Below are 21,088 nucleotides of genomic sequence, written 5' to 3' on the forward strand. Positions count from 1 at the left end.
TCCTTATTAGCATTTGTCAGTTCAACTTCCTGTAGATAGGTCCAAATACCAAATATAAGTATATATTAACAATTTAAAACAATATTTGGTAGGGACAAGGGAAAATTAATAATAAAATTACTAACAATTAACACCCTATCAATTCTCCCCACACCTAAATCATGCTTGCCCTCAAGCATGGGACGACAAATAACACCAAAATTTGAAAATGGGTATTGCTCCATCTACCCTATTGCCAAGATACCAAGGAAAACATCTATCAAGCATCAGTGATCAGGGTTCAAGAAACATCACCCCAGTTAGCTTCTGAACTATAAACTCCTCTAATTTAAAACAAACTAATCTAAGAAAAAGGAATGGTTACTCACATTTATCAGCAAATGGCCCAACTACTAACCAAAATCTCGACATTAAGATCACAAACCGGAAAGTTGACTTATTCACATACTAACACAATCTTTATTTTCATTCTTTTTTTTTTTTTGAGTAACAAAAGACTTAGTCTATAGCCCTTAGAGCCTTTTGACGCGAACTCCAACATTTGATAGATGGAGGAGCCCGGTTACTCAGCTCCAATCGCTATAGGACCACGCACTCATAGTAACTACTACCTTTTGACGCGAGAATCGACACTTTAGGTGAAGATCCCCGGTTACTCAGTAGTAACAACTAGCGGAGTACAGTTAACTCTTATTTACAACCATATAGCACGAAAACTAAAAATAACACAAAAAATAATAGCAGCCAGCCTCAAATTTCCAAACATGGAGAATTAAAATTAATAACTGGACCAATTCACATGAAAAATGCCAACAATCATTCCCTATGCCTAGAAAAGTTAACCAAAAATTAGAAGAGTCAAGCAATTACTGATATTCACCAGAGAGATGTCCCTGAACTCAACGACATCAACTTGATACCTTTTTATTAATAAAACTTGGCAATAGCATAATTAGAGGCAACAATCCAGCATCAAAACTTGGTAGTCATAGAAGAGCTGACCACTAGAAAAAAGAAAAGAAAATAAACGAAAAGGGAGATAAATATCAAACTAAAAATAAAGGAACAGCCTTTAGAAACTAAAAACAAAAATACTAGCACCCCAAACTGACCCCCCCCACACCTAATTCACACATTGCCCTCAATGTGATAAACTAACAGCAAAAGGAAGGAGAAGGGTAACGGTACTTCCCTGAAATTGTCAAAACAGGAGTGGGTCGGGCGGAGTGCTGCCAAATTCTGCACCATGTTATGCAACTTGCATTCGGAGTTGGACCCAGTCGTTAGCCCCTGGGGTAGGAGGAGGCTGCGAGTGTCTAGGTGTCCTAAACCTAGAAGCGGATCTTGGCCTTACCATGATCTCTAGATGTCACTCTAATCACAAGGGACTACAATTGCCAACAGATAATGGAAATAGGAATTTCAAATTAATAACAAATTTTTTTTTTGTTTAAAACCAACCCAATGAACAATAGGCACAATTCAATCACCCACAGGTTATACGAATACCTCAACACTAATAACAAATGCAATCAATGAGCCCCTGTGGTCCAAATGTAGTCAAATTCAGAATAAATTTAAGCGTAACAGGCACCTCTTAATTTAACCAACAGCCGCAGCAAATTACCCACAACTCGACACAAATTATACAATTTAAACACAAATGGACCCAAAACCGTGACAACTGTCTCCAATTGGACAGTTAAATACCCAATTCAACCTGCTAAAATTAGCAATTGACCACAGAAATTGGCAATTCCAGCAACCACCGTTCAGGATTCGAAAAACAATTTAAGCACTAAGGATCAAGAAACTGTAAGCAACAATGCAACCAGTACCACTGGTGTACACGCAGGGAGGATTTAAATCAAATAGCAGCAACTCAATAAATATCAGAAAAATATCCCCACGTATGGCAGCAGTTAAACCCAATTTCGTCCAAAATTTTACCCTAGAAATTGCCCAAAACAACACCTTCTTCTATTCATCAGAAACCCAAACACAAATTCCAGAAATTTATGCTAATCGGGGAAGAAATTACAATACCTCCACCTGTCAATTTTGACAGGTGATGACGTAGCAATGGAGGAGCGTCGGAAAGCGGCAGTGCGGCTCCTCAGCGAAGTGGACCGTGAGGTGGTCTGGTTGTGGGCGAAAGCTGCGCGCGAGGGAGGAAGTAGGAGGTTGACCGCTGGTGGAGATAGCCGACAGCAGTGGCGGCGGAGGACAGCGGACAGAACCGGAGGAAAGCTGGAGTGGCGGTGGTGGTGCGCCGTGGGCTGGACGAGCTGTGCGGAGCAAGGAGGCGGCGTGCGAAGAGCTGGTGGCACACGAGGTGAAGCTGGAGCTGGAGGGAGGCGCGGCTGAGAGCTCGTGAGGGAGGAGCGGCGCTTAGGCAGAGTGGAGGAGAGATTAGGGGAGCTTGGTGGTGCGAGGCGCGGCTGGGTTGGGCTGCGCGCTGTCGGCGGCGGCCGGAGGGGAGTGAGATCTGGTGCCACGCGCAGGGGGCTGTGGTGGCGCTGGGCTTGGGCTTGGCTCACGGGCGGCGTGGTTTGTGCGATGGAAGAGAGAGGACTAGCGGCGCGCGGCGTGGGTTGGTGGAGGCCTGGAGGCGACGGTGGAGGCGCTCGTGGCAGACAGCAACGGCGGCGATGTGCGCAGAGCTGGAGTGCGGCGTGCTGGTGGCGCGGCTGTCGCGAAGCTCGGGCAGGCGGCGGCTCTGGTTGAAGGAACAAGAGAAAAGGGGAAAGCAGGGGCAGCGGGGAAGAAGGAAGAAAGAAGAAAGAAAAGAAAGAAGAAAAGAAGAAAAAGAAATTAAAATGGGTTTTTTTTTTTTTTTTTTTAGAATAAGGAACCTCTGGTCTAGGCGTGGGGCACGCCTAACTTCCCCTAGTCATTTTGACCACCCGTCGAAAATTTTAGATCCTTTAGCGTGACCACCTGGCGTGGGCACGCTTAACTGCTATAGAGTCTGCAGATCATGAACGAAAATTCCTTTCCCTCAGGCGTGACCACCTGGCGTGGGCACGTCTAACTGCCAATTTCCTGTCACCAACCATCAACCTATTAATTGACACTAACACTTAACTAAAACTTCAAAAATGTATAAAAACTGAAACAAATAGTCTTGGGTTGCCTCCCAAGTAGCGCCTTTCTTTAATGTCTTTGGCTAGACATTGTCCTGTTTATTCATGGAGGATAAAATCGCGTAGCTCGCTTCAGTGCTTCATCCTCTATGGAATCTTGATAGCCCTCGTAAGTACAGTAATTTTTTAGCACACGAGCTACAGTCTTCCATGGACTAGTAGATGGCGCCAAACAACCAAGTAATGACCTTAAATCTTCATTCACTCCTCCATCACAAGCACTTATTGGTTTGAGATATTTTGCCATCGTGACTTTTGACTTGTTCCTGTCATGAAATTTCAAATTTTTTGGTATAATAAAATCAATTTCAATAACAAGAATTGAAGAATAGGAGTCAGGAAAATATTGATTAAGGAGTGGAGAAGATGTCACCGCATTTGGAGATTGTTCACTGGATTCATTCATTTGAACCATTTGATGTTGGGGTCTCAATTCTTGCTCTTCAACTTTCTTTTCAACTACATCTTTAGATTCTTCTTCTTGAGACTCTTGCAGTACCATGTCATGTGTCAGAATAATTGCACTCTCATCTTCCTCATGGTCGATAATAGTCGGTGAGGGCAATTCTTCATAAACTGGAGAAATCAATTTGCTCGTTTTAAATGCCCATTCAAGCCTTGCTTCTTTCATCTCTTTACTCATCCTTTGTGCCTCCTGTTGAAGTTGATGTACCTCCTGTTGAATTTGATATGTGTTAGTAGCTATTAATTCAACTATTTCTTCAAGAGACATACCTGACATGGATGACGGTTCTTGAGACTCATACTGCTGAAAATTCATTGGCTGCTGAAAATTCATTGGCCCTGTTGTATAATTATAGCTGGAGTTATCCCACCATCCTCGATCATACCCGTTTGGATTAGGGTTATACCACGTTTGAGACCATGGTGAAAAATCTCCATAATTATTGAGTGGGACACTCGGATTATCTTGATATTCGGGGCACATACCGGTCGAATGATCCCTGGCATAACAAATTTCACAGGTTGCAGCAGCCATTCTTTCTCTAATAGAGTTTAGTGCCTCTAAATATGCAAACTTAGAAAAAAGATCAGTCTCATTGCCTTCCTCGGAAACAAAATCCAGTAAATCACCAAAATACGGAGTGTTAGAAGCCATAAACTATATAATAAAAAAATAAGAGAAAAAAAATAAATAAAAATAAAAACAAGATGAACTCAAAAAGAAACAAATTAATCTGGCACCAGTCCCCGGCAACGGCGCCAAAAATTGACAGGGTGTCAAACCTGTGCAATAATAAATACCTGCTTAAATAAAATATAATTTCTATAGATAGTGATAAGCAGGGTCGAATCCACAGGGACTGGGGATAATTTATTTCTTTTAGAGTCCGAAGTATGGGGGGATTTTGAAAATGAGAGTAACTAAATTACTTGGAATAAATTAAAATAAAATAAAATAACTACAACTCAAATAACTAATTATCACAATAAAAATAATAATGGACGAACTCTAGCCAAGAGACAACTTCGGAGATGGTTCACTTAATTCGATCACAGATGCAAGGATTATTCCAGTTACTATCTGATAAATTAGTTATAGTTGTCATACACGCGATAAACAACCAACTCTTCCTCAATTTGTCGATAGCCAAGGTACGACCGTTGACTATTTCTCTAATCAGGAAACAACCCTAGGTACGACCATAGAAGTTTAATTCCCTAATTGCATGAATAATTAGAAGAGCCTAATTCTAACCAATCAACACGCTACGAGGGTCTCTTTAAGTTAGCCTGTCTATCTCCCTGACACAAATCCAATCATGCCAGTTGCCACCAGTTTAGAATAATTAAACAATTACGGATTTAACTACCCTAATTGGCTTCAGGTTATTGAATTAATCTAGAATCCGGGCCCTGGATAATCGAATAATAAAACAACCATATGAACATAAAGCAGAAGATAGACAAATACCAGTGAATAATGGAAATAAATAAAAACTAATTCGATCTCACAAATTTAGTAGAACCAAATCCTTCGTTGTTCTTGACTAGACAAACTTAGCCACGCCTCATGAGAAAATCTTCAAGTAATTTCACTGAGGTCCAGGCCATCAAAAGAGCCAAGAAAGAAAACAAAACAAAACTACGCTAAAACTATTCCTTCCAGCCGCCTGTACGTTTCTTCCTTTTTAAAGCCAAAATGACTAATCCCTAATGCTTTTTCTCCGTGGTCCCCGCCGAAATTTAGAGTCAAAGTCCAAGAAGGGAACTCTGCCGAATTGAGAGAAACCAAGTCCACAAGGTGGGTCCTGCCGAATTGCTTCTTGTTTCCCATCTCTGTACGTTACTTCTCTTAAAGGCCAAATGAAGAAAAGCCTTTTCTCCTCTCGTGGTCCCCACCGAAAACAAGAGTCCCAAGTTACAAAAGTAGCTCTGCCGAATTCTCTCCTTTTGTTTTCTATTGCTCATCAAAGACTCCCATCAGCAACCGAAATTTTTGTTCTCTTGCAGCACCATGTGGGCCCAACTTGTAAATCCGCTGGAGGCTCTAATGTGTGGAGAATTTTTCTCAGTAAAATCTCCTTATTAGCATTTGTCAGTTCAACTTCCTGTAGATAGGTCCAAATACCAAATATAAGTATATATTAACAATTTAAAACAATATTTGGTAGGGACAAGGGAAAATTAATAATAAAATTACTAACAATTAACACCCTATCAATTCTCCCCACACCTAAATCATGCTTGCCCTCAAGCATGGGACGACAAATAACACCAAAATTTGAAAATGGGTATTGCTCCATCTACCCTATTGCCAAGATACCAAGGAAAACATCTATCAAGCATCAGTGATCAGGGTTCAAGAAACATCACCCCAGTTAGCTTCTGAACTATAAACTCCTCTAATTTAAAACAAACTAATCTAAGAAAAAGGAATGGTTACTCACATTTATCAGCAAATGGCCCAACTACTAACCAAAATCTCGACATTAAGATCACAAACCGGAAAGTTGACTTATTCACATACTAACACAATCTTTATTTTCATTCTTTTTTTTTTTTTTTTTTGAGTAACAAAAGACTTAGTCTATAGCCCTTAGAGCCTTTTGACGCGAACTCCAACATTTGATAGATGGAGGAGCCCGGTTACTCAGCTCCAATCGCTATAGGACCACGCACTCATAGTAACTACTACCTTTTGACGCGAGAATCGACACTTTAGGTGAAGATCCCCGGTTACTCAGTAGTAACAACTAGCGGAGTACAGTTAACTCTTATTTACAACCATATAGCACGAAAACTAAAAATAACACAAAAAATAATAGCAGCCAGCCTCAAATTTCCAAACATGGAGAATTAAAATTAATAACTGGACCAATTCACATGAAAAATGCCAACAATCATTCCCTATGCCTAGAAAAGTTAACCAAAAATTAGAAGAGTCAAGCAATTACTGATATTCACCAGAGAGATGTCCCTGAACTCAACCACATCAACTTGATACCTTTTTATTAATAAAACTTGGCAATAGCATAATTAGAGGCAACAATCCAGCATCAAAACTTGGTAGTCATAGAAGAGCTGACCACTAGAAAAAAGAAAAGAAAATAAACGAAAAGGGAGATAAATATCAAACTAAAAATAAAGGAACAGCCTTTAGAAACTAAAAACAAAAATACTAGCACCCCAAACTGACCCCCCCCACACCTAATTCACACATTGCCCTCAATGTGATAAACTAACAGCAAAAGGAAGGAGAAGGGTAACGGTACTTCCCTGAAATTGTCAAAACAGGAGTGGGTCGGGCGGAGTGCTGCCAAATTCTGCACCATGTTATGCAACTTGCATTCGGAGTTGGACCCAGTCGTTAGCCCCTGGGGTAGGAGGAGGCTGCGAGTGTCTAGGTGTCCTAAACCTAGAAGCGGATCTTGGCCTTACCATGATCTCTAGATGTCACTCTAATCACAAGGGACTACAATTGCCAACAGATAATGGAAATAGGAATTTCAAATTAATAACAAATTTTTTTTTTGTTTAAAACCAACCCAATGAACAATAGGCACAATTCAATCACCCACAGGTTATACGAATACCTCAACACTAATAACAAATGCAATCAATGAGCCCCTGTGGTCCAAATGTAGTCAAATTCAGAATAAATTTAAGCGTAACAGGCACCTCTTAATTTAACCAACAGCCGCAGCAAATTACCCACAACTCGACACAAATTATACAATTTAAACACAAATGGACCCAAAACCGTGACAACTGTCTCCAATTGGACAGTTAAATACCCAATTCAACCTGCTAAAATTAGCAATTGACCACAGAAATTGGCAATTCCAGCAACCACCGTTCAGGATTCGAAAAACAATTTAAGCACTAAGGATCAAGAAACTGTAAGCAACAATGCAACCAGTACCACTGGTGTACACGCAGGGAGGATTTAAATCAAATAGCAGCAACTCAATAAATATCAGAAAAATATCCCCACGTATGGCAGCAGTTAAACCCAATTTCGTCCAAAATTTTACCCTAGAAATTGCCCAAAACAACACCTTCTTCTATTCATCAGAAACCCAAACACAAATTCCAGAAATTTATGCTAATCGGGGAAGAAATTACAATACCTCCACCTGTCAATTTTGACAGGTGATGACGTAGCAATGGAGGAGCGTCGGAAAGCGGCAGTGCGGCTCCTCAGCGAAGTGGACCGTGAGGTGGTCTGGTTGTGGGCGAAAGCTGCGCGCGAGGGAGGAAGTAGGAGGTTGACCGCTGGTGGAGATAGCCGACAGCAGTGGCGGCGGAGGACAGCGGACAGAACCGGAGGAAAGCTGGAGTGGCGGTGGTGGTGCGCCGTGGGCTGGACGAGCTGTGCGGAGCAAGGAGGCGGCGTGCGAAGAGCTGGTGGCACACGAGGTGAAGCTGGAGCTGGAGGGAGGCGCGGCTGAGAGCTCGTGAGGGAGGAGCGGCGCTTAGGCAGAGTGGAGGAGAGATTAGGGGAGCTTGGTGGTGCGAGGCGCGGCTGGGTTGGGCTGCGCGCTGTCGGCGGCGGCCGGAGGGGAGTGAGATCTGGTGCCACGCGCAGGGGGCTGTGGTGGCGCTGGGCTTGGGCTTGGCTCACGGGCGGCGTGGTTTGTGCGATGGAAGAGAGAGGACTAGCGGCGCGCGGCGTGGGTTGGTGGAGGCCTGGAGGCGACGGTGGAGGCGCTCGTGGCAGACAGCAACGGCGGCGATGTGCGCAGAGCTGGAGTGCGGCGTGCTGGTGGCGCGGCTGTCGCGAAGCTCGGGCAGGCGGCGGCTCTGGTTGAAGGAACAAGAGAAAAGGGGAAAGCAGGGGCAGCGGGGAAGAAGGAAGAAAGAAGAAAGAAAAGAAAGAAGAAAAGAAGAAAAAGAAATTAAAATGGGTTTTTTTTTTTTTTTTTTTTTTTAGAATAAGGAACCTCTGGTCTAGGCGTGGGGCACGCCTAACTTCCCCTAGTCATTTTGACCACCCGTCGAAAATTTTAGATCCTTTAGCGTGACCACCTGGCGTGGGCACGCTTAACTGCTATAGAGTCTGCAGATCATGAACGAAAATTCCTTTCCCTCAGGCGTGACCACCTGGCGTGGGCACGTCTAACTGCCAATTTCCTGTCACCAACCATCAACCTATTAATTGACACTAACACTTAACTAAAACTTCAAAAATGTATAAAAACTGAAACAAATAGTCTTGGGTTGCCTCCCAAGTAGCGCCTTTCTTTAATGTCTTTGGCTAGACATTGTCCTGTTTATTCATGGAGGATAAAATCGCGTAGCTCGCTTCAGTGCTTCATCCTCTATGGAATCTTGATAGCCCTCGTAAGTACAGTAATTTTTTAGCACACGAGCTACAGTCTTCCATGGACTAGTAGATGGCGCCAAACAACCAAGTAATGACCTTAAATCTTCATTCACTCCTCCATCACAAGCACTTATTGGTTTGAGATATTTTGCCATCGTGACTTTTGACTTGTTCCTGTCATGAAATTTCAAATTTTTTGGTATAATAAAATCAATTTCAATAACAAGAATTGAAGAATAGGAGTCAGGAAAATATTGATTAAGGAGTGGAGAAGATGTCACCGCATTTGGAGATTGTTCACTGGATTCATTCATTTGAACCATTTGATGTTGGGGTCTCAATTCTTGCTCTTCAACTTTCTTTTCAACTACATCTTTAGATTCTTCTTCTTGAGACTCTTGCAGTACCATGTCATGTGTCAGAATAATTGCACTCTCATCTTCCTCATGGTCGATAATAGTCGGTGAGGGCAATTCTTCATAAACTGGAGAAATCAATTTGCTCGTTTTAAATGCCCATTCAAGCCTTGCTTCTTTCATCTCTTTACTCATCCTTTGTGCCTCCTGTTGAAGTTGATGTACCTCCTGTTGAATTTGATATGTGTTAGTAGCTATTAATTCAACTATTTCTTCAAGAGACATACCTGACATGGATGACGGTTCTTGAGACTCATACTGCTGAAAATTCATTGGCTGCTGAAAATTCATTGGCCCTGTTGTATAATTATAGCTGGAGTTATCCCACCATCCTCGATCATACCCGTTTGGATTAGGGTTATACCACGTTTGAGACCATGGTGAAAAATCTCCATAATTATTGAGTGGGACACTCGGATTATCTTGATATTCGGGGCACATACCGGTCGAATGATCCCTGGCATAACAAATTTCACAGGTTGCAGCAGCCATTCTTTCTCTAATAGAGTTTAGTGCCTCTAAATATGCAAACTTAGAAAAAAGATCAGTCTCATTGCCTTCCTCGGAAACAAAATCCAGTAAATCACCAAAATACGGAGTGTTAGAAGCCATAAACTATATAATAAAAAAATAAGAGAAAAAAAATAAATAAAAATAAAAACAAGATGAACTCAAAAAGAAACAAATTAATCTGGCACCAGTCCCCGGCAACGGCGCCAAAAATTGACAGGGTGTCAAACCTGTGCAATAATAAATACCTGCTTAAATAAAATATAATTTCTATAGATAGTGATAAGCAGGGTCGAATCCACAGGGACTGGGGATAATTTATTTCTTTTAGAGTCCGAAGTATGGGGGGATTTTGAAAATGAGAGTAACTAAATTACTTGGAATAAATTAAAATAAAATAAAATAACTACAACTCAAATAACTAATTATCACAATAAAAATAATAATGGACGAACTCTAGCCAAGAGACAACTTCGGAGATGGTTCACTTAATTCGATCACAGATGCAAGGATTATTCCAGTTACTATCTGATAAATTAGTTATAGTTGTCATACACGCGATAAACAACCAACTCTTCCTCAATTTGTCGATAGCCAAGGTACGACCGTTGACTATTTCTCTAATCAGGAAACAACCCTAGGTACGACCATAGAAGTTTAATTCCCTAATTGCATGAATAATTAGAAGAGCCTAATTCTAACCAATCAACACGCTACGAGGGTCTCTTTAAGTTAGCCTGTCTATCTCCCTGACACAAATCCAATCATGCCAGTTGCCACCAGTTTAGAATAATTAAACAATTACGGATTTAACTACCCTAATTGGCTTCAGGTTATTGAATTAATCTAGAATCCGGGCCCTGGATAATCGAATAATAAAACAACCATATGAACATAAAGCAGAAGATAGACAAATACCAGTGAATAATGGAAATAAATAAAAACTAATTCGATCTCACAAATTTAGTAGAACCAAATCCTTCGTTGTTCTTGACTAGACAAACTTAGCCACGCCTCATGAGAAAATCTTCAAGTAATTTCACTGAGGTCCAGGCCATCAAAAGAGCCAAGAAAGAAAACAAAACAAAACTACGCTAAAACTATTCCTTCCAGCCGCCTGTACGTTTCTTCCTTTTTAAAGCCAAAATGACTAATCCCTAATGCTTTTTCTCCGTGGTCCCCGCCGAAATTTAGAGTCAAAGTCCAAGAAGGGAACTCTGCCGAATTGAGAGAAACCAAGTCCACAAGGTGGGTCCTGCCGAATTGCTTCTTGTTTCCCATCTCTGTACGTTACTTCTCTTAAAGGCCAAATGAAGAAAAGCCTTTTCTCCTCTCGTGGTCCCCACCGAAAACAAGAGTCCCAAGTTACAAAAGTAGCTCTGCCGAATTCTCTCCTTTTGTTTTCTATTGCTCATCAAAGACTCCCATCAGCAACCGAAATTTTTGTTCTCTTGCAGCACCATGTGGGCCCAACTTGTAAATCCGCTGGAGGCTCTAATGTGTGGAGAATTTTTCTCAGTAAAATCTCCTTATTAGCATTTGTCAGTTCAACTTCCTGTAGATAGGTCCAAATACCAAATATAAGTATATATTAACAATTTAAAACAATATTTGGTAGGGACAAGGGAAAATTAATAATAAAATTACTAACAATTAACACCCTATCAATTCTCCCCACACCTAAATCATGCTTGCCCTCAAGCATGGGACGACAAATAACACCAAAATTTGAAAATGGGTATTGCTCCATCTACCCTATTGCCAAGATACCAAGGAAAACATCTATCAAGCATCAGTGATCAGGGTTCAAGAAACATCACCCCAGTTAGCTTCTGAACTATAAACTCCTCTAATTTAAAACAAACTAATCTAAGAAAAAGGAATGGTTACTCACATTTATCAGCAAATGGCCCAACTACTAACCAAAATCTCGACATTAAGATCACAAACCGGAAAGTTGACTTATTCACATACTAACACAATCTTTATTTTCATTCTTTTTTTTTTTTTTTTTTGAGTAACAAAAGACTTAGTCTATAGCCCTTAGAGCCTTTTGACGCGAACTCCAACATTTGATAGATGGAGGAGCCCGGTTACTCAGCTCCAATCGCTATAGGACCACGCACTCATAGTAACTACTACCTTTTGACGCGAGAATCGACACTTTAGGTGAAGATCCCCGGTTACTCAGTAGTAACAACTAGCGGAGTACAGTTAACTCTTATTTACAACCATATAGCACGAAAACTAAAAATAACACAAAAAATAATAGCAGCCAGCCTCAAATTTCCAAACATGGAGAATTAAAATTAATAACTGGACCAATTCACATGAAAAATGCCAACAATCATTCCCTATGCCTAGAAAAGTTAACCAAAAATTAGAAGAGTCAAGCAATTACTGATATTCACCAGAGAGATGTCCCTGAACTCAACCACATCAACTTGATACCTTTTTATTAATAAAACTTGGCAATAGCATAATTAGAGGCAACAATCCAGCATCAAAACTTGGTAGTCATAGAAGAGCTGACCACTAGAAAAAAGAAAAGAAAATAAACGAAAAGGGAGATAAATATCAAACTAAAAATAAAGGAACAGCCTTTAGAAACTAAAAACAAAAATACTAGCACCCCAAACTGACCCCCCCCACACCTAATTCACACATTGCCCTCAATGTGATAAACTAACAGCAAAAGGAAGGAGAAGGGTAACGGTACTTCCCTGAAATTGTCAAAACAGGAGTGGGTCGGGCGGAGTGCTGCCAAATTCTGCACCATGTTATGCAACTTGCATTCGGAGTTGGACCCAGTCGTTAGCCCCTGGGGTAGGAGGAGGCTGCGAGTGTCTAGGTGTCCTAAACCTAGAAGCGGATCTTGGCCTTACCATGATCTCTAGATGTCACTCTAATCACAAGGGACTACAATTGCCAACAGATAATGGAAATAGGAATTTCAAATTAATAACAAATTTTTTTTTTGTTTAAAACCAACCCAATGAACAATAGGCACAATTCAATCACCCACAGGTTATACGAATACCTCAACACTAATAACAAATGCAATCAATGAGCCCCTGTGGTCCAAATGTAGTCAAATTCAGAATAAATTTAAGCGTAACAGGCACCTCTTAATTTAACCAACAGCCGCAGCAAATTACCCACAACTCGACACAAATTATACAATTTAAACACAAATGGACCCAAAACCGTGACAACTGTCTCCAATTGGACAGTTAAATACCCAATTCAACCTGCTAAAATTAGCAATTGACCACAGAAATTGGCAATTCCAGCAACCACCGTTCAGGATTCGAAAAACAATTTAAGCACTAAGGATCAAGAAACTGTAAGCAACAATGCAACCAGTACCACTGGTGTACACGCAGGGAGGATTTAAATCAAATAGCAGCAACTCAATAAATATCAGAAAAATATCCCCACGTATGGCAGCAGTTAAACCCAATTTCGTCCAAAATTTTACCCTAGAAATTGCCCAAAACAACACCTTCTTCTATTCATCAGAAACCCAAACACAAATTCCAGAAATTTATGCTAATCGGGGAAGAAATTACAATACCTCCACCTGTCAATTTTGACAGGTGATGACGTAGCAATGGAGGAGCGTCGGAAAGCGGCAGTGCGGCTCCTCAGCGAAGTGGACCGTGAGGTGGTCTGGTTGTGGGCGAAAGCTGCGCGCGAGGGAGGAAGTAGGAGGTTGACCGCTGGTGGAGATAGCCGACAGCAGTGGCGGCGGAGGACAGCGGACAGAACCGGAGGAAAGCTGGAGTGGCGGTGGTGGTGCGCCGTGGGCTGGACGAGCTGTGCGGAGCAAGGAGGCGGCGTGCGAAGAGCTGGTGGCACACGAGGTGAAGCTGGAGCTGGAGGGAGGCGCGGCTGAGAGCTCGTGAGGGAGGAGCGGCGCTTAGGCAGAGTGGAGGAGAGATTAGGGGAGCTTGGTGGTGCGAGGCGCGGCTGGGTTGGGCTGCGCGCTGTCGGCGGCGGCCGGAGGGGAGTGAGATCTGGTGCCACGCGCAGGGGGCTGTGGTGGCGCTGGGCTTGGGCTTGGCTCACGGGCGGCGTGGTTTGTGCGATGGAAGAGAGAGGACTAGCGGCGCGCGGCGTGGGTTGGTGGAGGCCTGGAGGCGACGGTGGAGGCGCTCGTGGCAGACAGCAACGGCGGCGATGTGCGCAGAGCTGGAGTGCGGCGTGCTGGTGGCGCGGCTGTCGCGAAGCTCGGGCAGGCGGCGGCTCTGGTTGAAGGAACAAGAGAAAAGGGGAAAGCAGGGGCAGCGGGGAAGAAGGAAGAAAGAAGAAAGAAAAGAAAGAAGAAAAGAAGAAAAAGAAATTAAAATGGGTTTTTTTTTTTTTTTTTTTTTTTAGAATAAGGAACCTCTGGTCTAGGCGTGGGGCACGCCTAACTTCCCCTAGTCATTTTGACCACCCGTCGAAAATTTTAGATCCTTTAGCGTGACCACCTGGCGTGGGCACGCTTAACTGCTATAGAGTCTGCAGATCATGAACGAAAATTCCTTTCCCTCAGGCGTGACCACCTGGCGTGGGCACGTCTAACTGCCAATTTCCTGTCACCAACCATCAACCTATTAATTGACACTAACACTTAACTAAAACTTCAAAAATGTATAAAAACTGAAACAAATAGTCTTGGGTTGCCTCCCAAGTAGCGCCTTTCTTTAATGTCTTTGGCTAGACATTGTCCTGTTTATTCATGGAGGATAAAATCGCGTAGCTCGCTTCAGTGCTTCATCCTCTATGGAATCTTGATAGCCCTCGTAAGTACAGTAATTTTTTAGCACACGAGCTACAGTCTTCCATGGACTAGTAGATGGCGCCAAACAACCAAGTAATGACCTTAAATCTTCATTCACTCCTCCATCACAAGCACTTATTGGTTTGAGATATTTTGCCATCGTGACTTTTGACTTGTTCCTGTCATGAAATTTCAAATTTTTTGGTATAATAAAATCAATTTCAATAACAAGAATTGAAGAATAGGAGTCAGGAAAATATTGATTAAGGAGTGGAGAAGATGTCACCGCATTTGGAGATTGTTCACTGGATTCATTCATTTGAACCATTTGATGTTGGGGTCTCAATTCTTGCTCTTCAACTTTCTTTTCAACTACATCTTTAGATTCTTCTTCTTGAGACTCTTGCAGTACCATGTCATGTGTCAGAATAATTGCACTCTCATCTTCCTCATGGTCGATAATAGTCGGTGAGGGCAATTCTTCATAAACTGGAGAAATCAATTTGCTCGTTTTAAATGCCCATTCAAGCCTTGCTTCTTTCATCTCTTTACTCATCCTTTGTGCCTCCTGTTGAAGTTGATGTACCTCCTGTTGAATTTGATATGTGTTAGTAGCTATTAATTCAACTATTTCTTCAAGAGACATACCTGACATGGATGACGGTTCTTGAGACTCATACTGCTGAAAATTCATTGGCTGCTGAAAATTCATTGGCCCTGTTGTATAATTATAGCTGGAGTTATCCCACCATCCTCGATCATACCCGTTTGGATTAGGGTTATACCACGTTTGAGACCATGGTGAAAAATCTCCATAATTATTGAGTGGGACACTCGGATTATCTTGATATTCGGGGCACATACCGGTCGAATGATCCCTGGCATAACAAATTTCACAGGTTGCAGCAGCCATTCTTTCTCTAATAGAGTTTAGTGCCTCTAAATATGCAAACTTAGAAAAAAGATCAGTCTCATTGCCTTCCTCGGAAACAAAATCCAGTAAATCACCAAAATACGGAGTGTTAGAAGCCATAAACTATATAATAAAAAAATAAGAGAAAAAAAATAAATAAAAATAAAAACAAGATGAACTCAAAAAGAAACAAATTAATCTGGCACCAGTCCCCGGCAACGGCGCCAAAAATTGACAGGGTGTCAAACCTGTGCAATAATAAATACCTGCTTAAATAAAATATAATTTCTATAGATAGTGATAAGCAGGGTCGAATCCACAGGGACTGGGGATAATTTATTTCTTTTAGAGTCCGAAGTATGGGGGGATTTTGAAAATGAGAGTAACTAAATTACTTGGAATAAATTAAAATAAAATAAAATAACTACAACTCAAATAACTAATTATCACAATAAAAATAATAATGGACGAACTCTAGCCAAGAGACAACTTCGGAGATGGTTCACTTAATTCGATCACAGATGCAAGGATTATTCCAGTTACTATCTGATAAATTAGTTATAGTTGTCATACACGCGATAAACAACCAACTCTTCCTCAATTTGTCGATAGCCAAGGTACGACCGTTGACTATTTCTCTAATCAGGAAACAACCCTAGGTACGACCATAGAAGTTTAATTCCCTAATTGCATGAATAATTAGAAGAGCCTAATTCTAACCAATCAACACGCTACGAGGGTCTCTTTAAGTTAGCCTGTCTATCTCCCTGACACAAATCCAATCATGCCAGTTGCCACCAGTTTAGAATAATTAAACAATTACGGATTTAACTACCCTAATTGGCTTCAGGTTATTGAATTAATCTAGAATCCGGGCCCTGGATAATCGAATAATAAAACAACCATATGAACATAAAGCAGAAGATAGACAAATACCAGTGAATAATGGAAATAAATAAAAACTAATTCGATCTCACAAATTTAGTAGAACCAAATCCTTCGTTGTTCTTGACTAGACAAACTTAGCCACGCCTCATGAGAAAATCTTCAAGTAATTTCACTGAGGTCCAGGCCATCAAAAGAGCCAAGAAAGAAAACAAAACAAAACTACGCTAAAACTATTCCTTCCAGCCGCCTGTACGTTTCTTCCTTTTTAAAGCCAAAATGACTAATCCCTAATGCTTTTTCTCCGTGGTCCCCGCCGAAATTTAGAGTCAAAGTCCAAGAAGGGAACTCTGCCGAATTGAGAGAAACCAAGTCCACAAGGTGGGTCCTGCCGAATTGCTTCTTGTTTCCCATCTCTGTACGTTACTTCTCTTAAAGGCCAAATGAAGAAAAGCCTTTTCTCCTCTCGTGGTCCCCACCGAAAACAAGAGTCCCAAGTTACAAAAGTAGCTCTGCCGAATTCTCTCCTTTTGTTTTCTATTGCTCATCAAAGACTCCCATCAGCAACCGAAATTTTTGTTCTCTTGCAGCACCATGTGGGCCCAACTTGTAAATCCGCTGGAGGCTCTAATGTGTGGAGAATTTTTCTCAGTAAAATCTCCTTATTAGCATTTGTCAGTTCAACTTCCTGTAGATAGGTCCAAATACCAAATATAAGTATATATTAACAATTTAAAACAATATTTGGTAGGGACAAGGGAAAATTAATAATAAAATTACTAACAATTAACACCCTATCAATTCTCCCCACACCTAAATCATGCTTGCCCTCAAGCATGGGACGACAAATAACACCAAAATTTGAAAATGGGTATTGCTCCATCTACCCTATTGCCAAGATACCAAGGAAAACATCTATCAAGCATCAGTGATCAGGGTTCAAGAAACATCACCCCAGTTAGCTTCTGAACTATAAACTCCTCTAATTTAAAACAAACTAATCTAAGAAAAAGGAATGGTTACTCACATTTATCAGCAAATGGCCCAACTACTAACCAAAATCTCGACATTAAGATCACAAACCGGAAAGTTGACTTATTCACATACTAACACAATCTTTATTTTCATTCTTTTTTTTTTTTTTTTTTGAGTAACAAAAGACTTAGTCTATAGCCCTTAGAGCCTTTTGACGCGAACTCCAACATTTGATAGATGGAGGAGCCCGGTTACTCAGCTCCAATCGCTATAGGACCACGCACTCATAGTAACTACTACCTTTTGACGCGAGAATCGACACTTTAGGTGAAGATCCCCGGTTACTCAGTAGTAACAACTAGCGGAGTACAGTTAACTCTTATTTACAACCATATAGCACGAAAACTAAAAATAACACAAAAAATAATAGCAGCCAGCCTCAAATTTCCAAACATGGAGAATTAAAATTAATAACTGGACCAATTCACATGAAAAATGCCAACAATCATTCCCTATGCCTAGAAAAGTTAACCAAAAATTAGAAGAGTCAAGCAATTACTGATATTCACCAGAGAGATGTCCCTGAACTCAACCACATCAACTTGATACCTTTTTATTAATAAAACTTGGCAATAGCATAATTAGAGGCAACAATCCAGCATCAAAACTTGGTAGTCATAGAAGAGCTGACCACTAGAAAAAAGAAAAGAAAATAAACGAAAAGGGAGATAAATATCAAACTAAAAATAAAGGAACAGCCTTTAGAAACTAAAAACAAAAATACTAGCACCCCAAACTGACCCCCCCCACACCTAATTCACACATTGCCCTCAATGTGATAAACTAACAGCAAAAGGAAGGAGAAGGGTAACGGTACTTCCCTGAAATTGTCAAAACAGGAGTGGGTCGGGCGGAGTGCTGCCAAATTCTGCACCATGTTATGCAACTTGCATTCGGAGTTGGACCCAGTCGTTAGCCCCTGGGGTAGGAGGAGGCTGCGAGTGTCTAGGTGTCCTAAACCTAGAAGCGGATCTTGGCCTTACCATGATCTCTAGATGTCACTCTAATCACAAGGGACTACAATTGCCAACAGATAATGGAAATAGGAATTTCAAATTAATAACAAATTTTTTTTTTGTTTAAAACCAACCCAATGAACAATAGGCACAATTCAATCACCCACAGGTTATACGAATACCTCAACACTAATAACAAATGCAATCAATGAGCCCCTGTGGTCCAAATGTAGTCAAATTCAGAATAAATTTAAGCGTAACAGGCACCTCTTAATTTAACCAACAGCCGCAGCAAATTACCCACAACTCGACACAAATTATACAATTTAAACACAAATGGACCCAAAACCGTGACAACTGTCTCCAATTGGACAGTTAAATACCCAATTCAACCTGCTAAAATTAGCAATTGACCACAGAAATTGGCAATTCCAGCAACCACCGTTCAGGATTCGAAAAACAATTTAAGCACTAAGGATCAAGAAACTGTAAGCAACAATGCAACCAGTACCACTGGTGTACACGCAGGGAGGATTTAAATCAAATAGCAGCAACTCAATAAATATCAGAAAAATATCCCCACGTATGGCAGCAGTTAAACCCAATTTCGTCCAAAATTTTACCCTAGAAATTGCCCAAAACAACACCTTCTTCTATTCATCAGAAACCCAAACACAAATTCCAGAAATTTATGCTAATCGGGGAAGAAATTACAATACCTCCACCTGTCAATTTTGACAGGTGATGACGTAGCAATGGAGGAGCGTCGGAAAGCGGCAGTGCGGCTCCTCAGCGAAGTGGACCGTGAGGTGGTCTGGTTGTGGGCGAAAGCTGCGCGCGAGGGAGGAAGTAGGAGGTTGACCGCTGGTGGAGATAGCCGACAGCAGTGGCGGCGGAGGACAGCGGACAGAACCGGAGGAAAGCTGGAGTGGCGGTGGTGGTGCGCCGTGGGCTGGACGAGCTGTGCGGAGCAAGGAGGCGGCGTGCGAAGAGCTGGTGGCACACGAGGTGAAGCTGGAGCTGGAGGGAGGCGCGGCTGAGAGCTCGTGAGGGAGGAGCGGCGCTTAGGCAGAGTGGAGGAGAGATTAGGGGAGCTTGGTGGTGCGAGGCGCGGCTGGGTTGGGCTGCGCGCTGTCGGCGGCGGCCGGAGGGGAGTGAGATCTGGTGCCACGCGCAGGGGGCTGTGGTGGCGCTGGGCTTGGGCTTGGCTCACGGGCGGCGTGGTTTGTGCGATGGAAGAGAGAGGACTAGCGGCGCGCGGCGTGGGTTGGTGGAGGCCTGGAGGCGACGGTGGAGGCGCTCGTGGCAGACAGCAACGGCGGCGATGTGCGCAGAGCTGGAGTGCGGCGTGCTGGTGGCGCGGCTGTCGCGAAGCTCGGGCAGGCGGCGGCTCTGGTTGAAGGAACAAGAGAAAAGGGGAAAGCAGGGGCAGCGGGGAAGAAGGAAGAAAGAAGAAAGAAAAGAAAGAAGAAAAGAAGAAAAAGAAATTAAAATGGGTTTTTTTTTTTTTTTTTTTTTTTAGAATAAGGAACCTCTGGTCTAGGCGTGGGCACGCCTAACTTCCCCTAGTCATTTTGACCACCCGTCGAAAATTTTAGATCCTTTAGCGTGACCACCTGGCGTGGGCACGCTTAACTGCTATAGAGTCTGCAGATCATGAACGAAAATTCCTTTCCCTCAGGCGTGACCACCTGGCGTGGGCACGTCTAACTGCCAATTTCCTGTCACCAACCATCAACCTATTAATTGACACTAACACTTAACTAAAACTTCAAAAATGTATAAAAACTGAAACAAATAGTCTTGGGTTGCCTCCCAAGTAGCGCCTTTCTTTAATGTATTTGGCTAGACATTGTCCTGTTTATTCATGGAGGATAAAATCGCGTAGCTCGCTTCAGTGCTTCATCCTCTATGGAATCTTGATAGCCCTCGTAAGTACAGTAATTTTTTAGCACACGAGCTACAGTCTTCCATGGACTAGTAGATGGCGCCAAACAACCAAGTAATGACCTTAAATCTTCATTCACTCCTCCATCACAAGCACTTATTGGTTTGAGATATTTTGCCATCGTGACTTTTGACTTGTTCCTGTCATGAAATTTCAAATTTTTTGGTATAATAAAATCAATTTCAATAACAAGAATTGAAGAATAGGAGTAAGGAAAATATTGATTAAGGAGTGGAGAAGATGTCACCGCATTTGGAGATTGTTCACTGGATTCATTCACTTGAACCATTTGATGTTGGGGTCTCAATTCTTGCTCTTCAACTTTCTTTTCAACTACATCTTTAGATTCTTCTTCTTGAGACTCTTGCAGTACCATGTCATGTGTCAGAATAATTGCACTCTCATCTTCCTCATGGTCGATAATAGTCGGTGAGGGCAATTCTTCATAAACTGGAGAAATCAATTTGCTCGTTTTAAATGCCCATTCAAGCCTTGCTTCTTTCATCTCTTTACTCATCCTTTGTGCCTCCTGTTGAAGTTGATGTACCTCCTGTTGAATTTGATATGTGTTAGTAGCTATTAATTCAACTATTTCTTCAAGAGACATACCTGACATGGATGACGGTTCTTGAGACTCATACTGCTGAAAATTCATTGGCTGCTGAAAATTCATTGGCCCTGTTGTATAATTATAGCTGGAGTTATCCCACCATCCTCGAT

The sequence above is a fragment of the Coffea arabica genome, chromosome 11e (assembly GCF_036785885.1).
Source record: "Coffea arabica cultivar ET-39 chromosome 11e, Coffea Arabica ET-39 HiFi, whole genome shotgun sequence".
NCBI lineage: Eukaryota > Viridiplantae > Streptophyta > Magnoliopsida > Gentianales > Rubiaceae > Coffea > Coffea arabica.